The sequence below is a fragment of the Marmota monax genome, unplaced genomic scaffold (assembly GCF_021218885.2).
Source record: "Marmota monax isolate L192 unplaced genomic scaffold, Marmota_monax_Labrador192_F-V1.1 WCK01_AAM20220418_F8-fsc00075, whole genome shotgun sequence".
Classification (NCBI taxonomy): domain Eukaryota; kingdom Metazoa; phylum Chordata; class Mammalia; order Rodentia; family Sciuridae; genus Marmota; species Marmota monax.
Genome location: NW_026694772.1, coordinates 9172615 through 9178998, shown reverse-complemented (window position 1 = coordinate 9178998; position 6384 = coordinate 9172615). Strand labels below are relative to the sequence as shown.

Here is a 6384-nt window from a genome sequence, read left to right as displayed (position 1 = left end):
AGCCTCAGCAAGGGTGAGGCACTAAGCAACTCAGTGAGACCCTGTCTCTAAATAAAACACAAAATAGGGCTGGGGATGTGGCTCAGTGGTCGAGTGCCCCTGAGTTCAATCCTTGCTACTAAAAACAACAACAACAACAACAACAAAAAAAAAAACTAGCAACAACCAAGATGTCCTTCAATAAGTGAACGGATAAATAATTTGTGGTACTGTATATGATGGAAAATTACAGGTTCGAAATAAGAAAGAAAGGTCTGGGGGCTGGGATTGTGGCTCAGTAGTATAATGCTCACCTAGCATGCATGAGGCAGTGGGTTTGAGCCTCAGCACAACATAAAAATTAAATAAAGATATTGTGTCCACCTAAAACTAAAAAGTAAATATTAAAAAAAGAAAGAAAGGTATATTGGTTCTCTCAACAGTTAGGGCAAATCTTTTATTATTATTATTATTTTATATTTTTAGTTATAGATAGACACAATATCTTTATTTTGTTTATTTATTTTTTATGTGGTGTTAAGTATCGAACCCAGTTCCTCACACATGTGAGGCAAGCACTTTATTGCTGAGCCACAACCCCAGCCCCAAGGCAAATATTTTCTATTTTCAATTGTAAAATATGTATAACTATTGGGTTCTGTGACCTACACCTATAATTCCAGCTAGTTGGGAGGCTGAAGTAGGAGGATCACAAATTTGAGGCCAGCCTCAGCAATTTATCGAGAGCCTGTCTCAAAAAATAGAAAGGGCTTGCAACGAAGCACCTATGGATTCAATCCCCAGTACCTCAAAAAATAAATAAAATCAAATATGTATAACATAAATGTGGATGAACTTTAAATGTGTTTTGCCAAGTGAAAGAAGCCAGAACCCAAAGTTCCAAAAATATTGTATGATTCCTTGAATATGATATCTTGAAAAAGGTAAGACTATAGGGATGTGCTTTAGTTTCCTATTGCTGCAGTAACAAATTAGCACAAATTTAGTGGCTTACATCAACACAAATTTATTCCCTTATTGTTCTGGAGGCCAGAAGTCCAAGATTAGTTTCACTAGGCTAAAATCAAGGTGTTGGCAGAGCTGGCTCTTTCTGGAGGCTGGGGGGGGGTCTTTTCTTTGCCTTTTTAGTTTTTGGAGGTCATGTGCATTCCTTAGTTTTTGACTCCTTCCTTACATCACTCCAACTTCTTGTTTTTACTCTCACATCTCCTGCTACTTTCTTTGATCTTCTTGCTGCCCTCTTTTAAGGATCCTTGTTCTTACATTTAGGGGGTCACCTTAATAATCCAGGATAACATCTTCTCAAGATTCTTAATATAATCACATCTGTAAACTCCCTTTACCATATAGGGTAGCATTCACTGGTTTCTGAGAGTTGAACATGGATGTCTTTTGTGGAGTTATTTTTCATTCTAGAATAGGACTGAAAACAGAACAATGGTTACAAGGGGTTGGGGGAGAAAAGGGAGGTTGAGGACATAATGGACCGCACAAGGTTATGGTGTATACATTACTCTAAGATTGTCAAAATCCATAGAAGTATACATTAACAAGAGTGAATATTATTGTATGAAATTGAAAAACAAATCAACCTGGATGCCAGTGATCAGAGGATGGAATGCAAGTGGTAACAAAAGAACTTAATTGTACTTGGAAGACATTATGTTACATGAAATAAACCAGGCACAGAAAGACAAATACCTCATGATCTCACTTACATGTGGAATCTAAAAACATTGAACTGGTAGAAGCAGAGGCTAGAATGGTGGTTACCAGAGGCTGGGGGTAGAGTAGGGGCGATATTGGTCAAAGGATACAGAATCTGTTAAATTGAAGGAATAAATTCAAAAGATTTATTGTACAATACGGAAATTATAGTGAATAACAATATATTATACCCTTGAAAATTATTGAGAGTAGATTTTGAGTGTTTTCAGTATAAAAAACATAAGAATGTGAGATTAGGATACATGTTAATTTGCATATGTTAATCATCTCCACTTAACTATTCCACAATGTCTATATATTTCTATTTATTTATTTGTTTATTTTTGTTTGTTTTTCTTTCTCTCTCTTTATTTTTTGGGGGTACTGGGGATTGAACTCAGGGGCACTTGACCACTGAGCCACATCCCCAGCCCTATTTTGTGTTTTATTTAGAGACAGGGTCTCACTGAGTTGCTTAGTGCCTTACCATTGCTGAGGCTGGCTTTGAACTTGTGATCCTCCTGTCTCAGCATCCCAGCCTCTGGGATTACAGGCATGTGTTGCTGTGCTCGGCTTTTTGTTTTTCTTATTTGTTTCTCTCTTTAATGTATACATTTTGTTTCTTCTTCTTCTTCTTCTTCTTCTTCTTCTTCTTCTTCTTCTTCTTCTTCTTCTGTACTGGGGATTGAATCCAGGGGCACTTAATCACTGAACCACATACCTAGTCCCTTTTATTATTTATTTTAAAATGTTTTTTAGTTGTTGATAGACCTTTATTTTATTTATGTATTTATATGTGGTGCTAAGAATCAAACCCAATGCTTCACAGAAGCCAGGCAAGTGCACTATCGCTGAGCCCCAGCCCCAGCCTCCTAGCCCCTTTTATTTTGAGACAGGTTCTCTCTAAACTGCTTTGGACCTCACTAAATGGCTGAGGCTGGCCTTGAACTTGTGATCTTCCTGTTTCAGCCTCCCGAGTATCTGGGATTACAAGTGTGTGCCACTGTGCCTGGCTTAATGTATGCATATTTCAAAACATGTTGTATGTAACATATGCAATTTTCATTTGTCAATTAAATAATAGAATTATTATTTTTTAATTGAATTTATTAAAATGTATGATATAACTATTGAAGAGGGTGGGAGAAGAGTTGTGGATTAAATAACTTTGAAAAAAGTGTTCTTCCTAGATAGTATAAGACTACAGACAAGGATTGGGGTTGTGGCTTAGTGATAGAGCGCTCACACAGCATGTGCAAGGCACTGGGTTCAATTCTCAGCACCACATTAAAAAATGAATAAATAAATAAAATAAAGATATTATGTCCATCTACAACTAAAAAAAGTTTTAAAAAAAGACTACGGACAAAAACAAGTGCACATAGACACCATCCTCTAGTTGGGAGATAGATATGGGAACATAGATATGTATATCTAATAAGTTAGCATATGTACATGTATTTCCTAGCTCTGCAGTGACACTCCAGCTGCAATGAACAAGTTTCAAAGATTGGCAACTTTCTTTAATTGAATTAAAGGGGCCTGACTTTAATTGAATTATACTGTGAAGTAATTTATGTACTGTGGCAACATCAACAACATAGAGCAGGAGCTGGGGTTGTAGCTCAGTTGTAGAGTGCTTGCCTAGTACATGTGAGGCCCTGAGTTCAATCCTCAGCACCACATAAAAATAAATAAATAAAGGTATTGTGTCCGTCTGCAACTAAAAAAATATTTAAAAAAATATAGAACAATCAGCTAGATTTAGTAGATGCTAATGGCTGGATATGACACCATTAGAGGTAAACCAGATAGAAGCTTAACAGCAAAATAGTCAGAGAGCCCAGCTATAACCACTATCAAGACCCTGAAAGTCATGGAGATGATATATGTGTCCAAGGTTGTGTCCTCTGAGGAAGACATCAGAGGCTCCACATTTTGTGGGAACCCAGACTTTACTAACTTAGTCCAGTTCAGTTATTAAACAAATGATAAGCAAATAAGTCCTAGAGGTGTGTGTGGGGGAGTCAATCTCTAGATTTACTACAATCTAGTCTCTAAAATTTCCAGTTTTCTTTTTTTTAATATTTATTTTTTAGTTTTAGGTGGATACAATATCTTTATTTTTACATTTATTTGGTGCTGAGGATTGAACCCAGTGCCTCGTGCATGCTAGGCAAGCACTCTACCCCTGAACCACAATCCCAGCCCCAAATGTTCAGTTTTCAACAAAAAGTTACAGTTAGGTGTGGTGTGGTGGAACATACCTGTAATTCCAGCACCTCAGGAGGCTGAGGCAGGATGATTGCATGTTTGAAACCAGTATTAGCAATTTAGTGAGGCCCTGTCTCAAAATAAAAATAAAAAGGGCTAGGGATGTAGCTTAGTTATGCCCCTAGGTTAAATCCTCCCCCTCAAAAAAAAAAAAAAAAAAAAAAAAAGGAACTGGGAACGTAGTACAGTGGTGGCATGCTTGTCTAGCAAGCAAGGGACCCTGGGTTTGATCTTTGGTATTGCAAGCTGATATTCCGAGCTGGCAGAAGAAAGAATCAGTGAACCTGAATGTCAATAGAGATTATGCAATCTTAAGAACAGAGTGAAAAAAGTATGATGAAAAAGTTAACAGCTTCACAGAAATGTGGGATCCCATTATATATAATTGCAATACCAGGAAGAGAGAATTAGAGAAAGGAGAAGAAAAAATCTTTGAAGAAAGAATGGTTAAAACCCCCCAAACAGGGGCTCGGTGGTAGAGCACTTGCCTGACATCTGTGAGGCTCTGACATCCGTGAGGCTCTGACATCCGTGAGGCTCTGGGTTTGATCCTCAGCACCACATAACAGTAAAATAAAGGTATTATGTCCACCTACAACTATATATATATCAAAACAATGTTGAAAGAAATTAAAAAAGACTCAAGTACATGAAAAGATTACCCATCTTCTGGAATCAGAACCATTCACAGCACAAACTCAGGAGATCAAGCTGCCTAGGCTCTATCCTGGCTCTTAGATAAGTTATTAAACCTTTCTGGACTTCAATTTTCTCATCTATAAAATAAGGACAATAGAAATTCTTTTTTATTTTGTAAATGAATGACAATGTATGTATAAATCACTTAGAACAGTGCCTGTTGTATCTATGTTTAATACTGGTTAGCTACTGTGAAACAGTGAAAGACAATTTGTCAGAATGTATTAATCTTGAGTTACAACCTTTTTATTTAAAGTATTTTTTAGTTGTAAATGGACACAGTATTTTTGTTTTATGTATTTATGTTTTTGTGGTGCTGAGGATTGAACCCAGTGCCTCACATGTACAAGGCAAGCTCTCTACCACTGAACTTCAACCCCAGCCCCTTCAGTTATAATCTTTTTCTCCATCAAGTCCAGCTGTTGCTCCATTTTCTTTTTTGGTATTGGGGATTGAACCCCAGGGGTACTTTACCACTGAGCTACATCCCTAGTCCCACCTATTTTATTTTGAGACGGGATCTTGCTAAATTACTTAGGGTTTCACTAAGTTGCTGAGACTGGCCTGAAACTTGCAATCCTCCTGCCTTAGCCTCTTGAGTTGTTGGGATTACAGGTGTGTGCCACTGAGCCTAGCTGTTGCTAATTTTCTTCTTAAAGCTAATGTTGCAGCCTCTCTCTTCTCTCTATAGAGAGATGGTCTTTATCAGTTAGCGTTGACAAATAAACTTTCATGTGGATCTCTTAAAAAAAAAAAAAAGCTAATGTTGCAGAGAATTCTGAAAGCAAACTGGCTCTGTTCGTTTACAGAGGATCAGTTAAGGGCTGTGGAGTTTGTACCCTGGCTCCCCCACCTACTGGATATGTGACCTTGGGCAAACTACTTGACTTCTAATCTTTACTGTCATCATGTGTAATGTGGGGGCAACTCACGGGCCCTCTCTGTCATGCACCCTTTGTGTTTGTTGCCCAAACCATCCTTTCTCCCTTTTGTTTGTTTCTCATTCCAACCTTTTAATTCTGGTGGCATTTCCAATCATAGCCTGGTGGCCAACAAGTGTGAGCACATAGTATGAAGACAACTGGCCAGCACTGCCTTTTTGTTGGGCTGCTGGGGGGATTGAATGAGAATTCCCAGGAAGCACCCAGCAGTGTGCCAAACCCAAGGCCAGCGCTTAGGAAAGGATGATTTTCTCGTCTTAATCATTGTAGGAGTTTTTCCTTTTGTAGTAAAAACTTGTTGCTGAACGTGTCTAGGTGTAGGGAGTTAATTCTCCCTGAAATGTGGTAAGTTCTTTCAGTTTGCAGATAAAGATCTTTCTCAAGCTTGGGAAAATCTTTCTTTAAAATATGTCACTGTTGTTTCCCTTGGCTGGAACAGCAAGTACTGTTATCTGTACACTGGTGCTTCGTTCTCTGCGTTCTCTGCTCTCTGGATATCTCATCTCAGAATTTTCTCTCCCCCACCTCTGAATGTTGGAGCTCCTGGGGGCTGACCTTGGGCAAAAGTTGTAATCCTAAGAGAAGTTGACTCCTTGTGCTGCTCCCAACCTTCCTGGGCCATATCAGGCACAGGGGAGGAATCTTAGCCATTGGCCTCCAAAAGCCCAGCCTCTTCCTACAGGCCACCTGAGGGAACGGGTTTCTGCCATTTCCCAGCCCCTGTTGTCTCCCTAGCAGCAGTGCTGGCAAGGACATGCAGTGT

General features: G+C 38.7%; 1 long non-coding RNA gene across 1 annotated transcript; it reads right to left on the bottom strand.

Annotated features, from left to right (window-relative positions):
• Positions 1–990: 990 nt before the first annotated feature.
• LOC124079636 (uncharacterized) lies at positions 991–2376 on the bottom strand. Its single transcript, XR_006847419.2, has 2 exons — positions 2195–2376; positions 991–1423 (listed from the first exon to the last, which is right to left on the bottom strand). It is a non-coding gene; the product is annotated as an uncharacterized LOC124079636 (long non-coding RNA).
• Positions 2377–6384: the final 4008 nt, after the last annotated feature.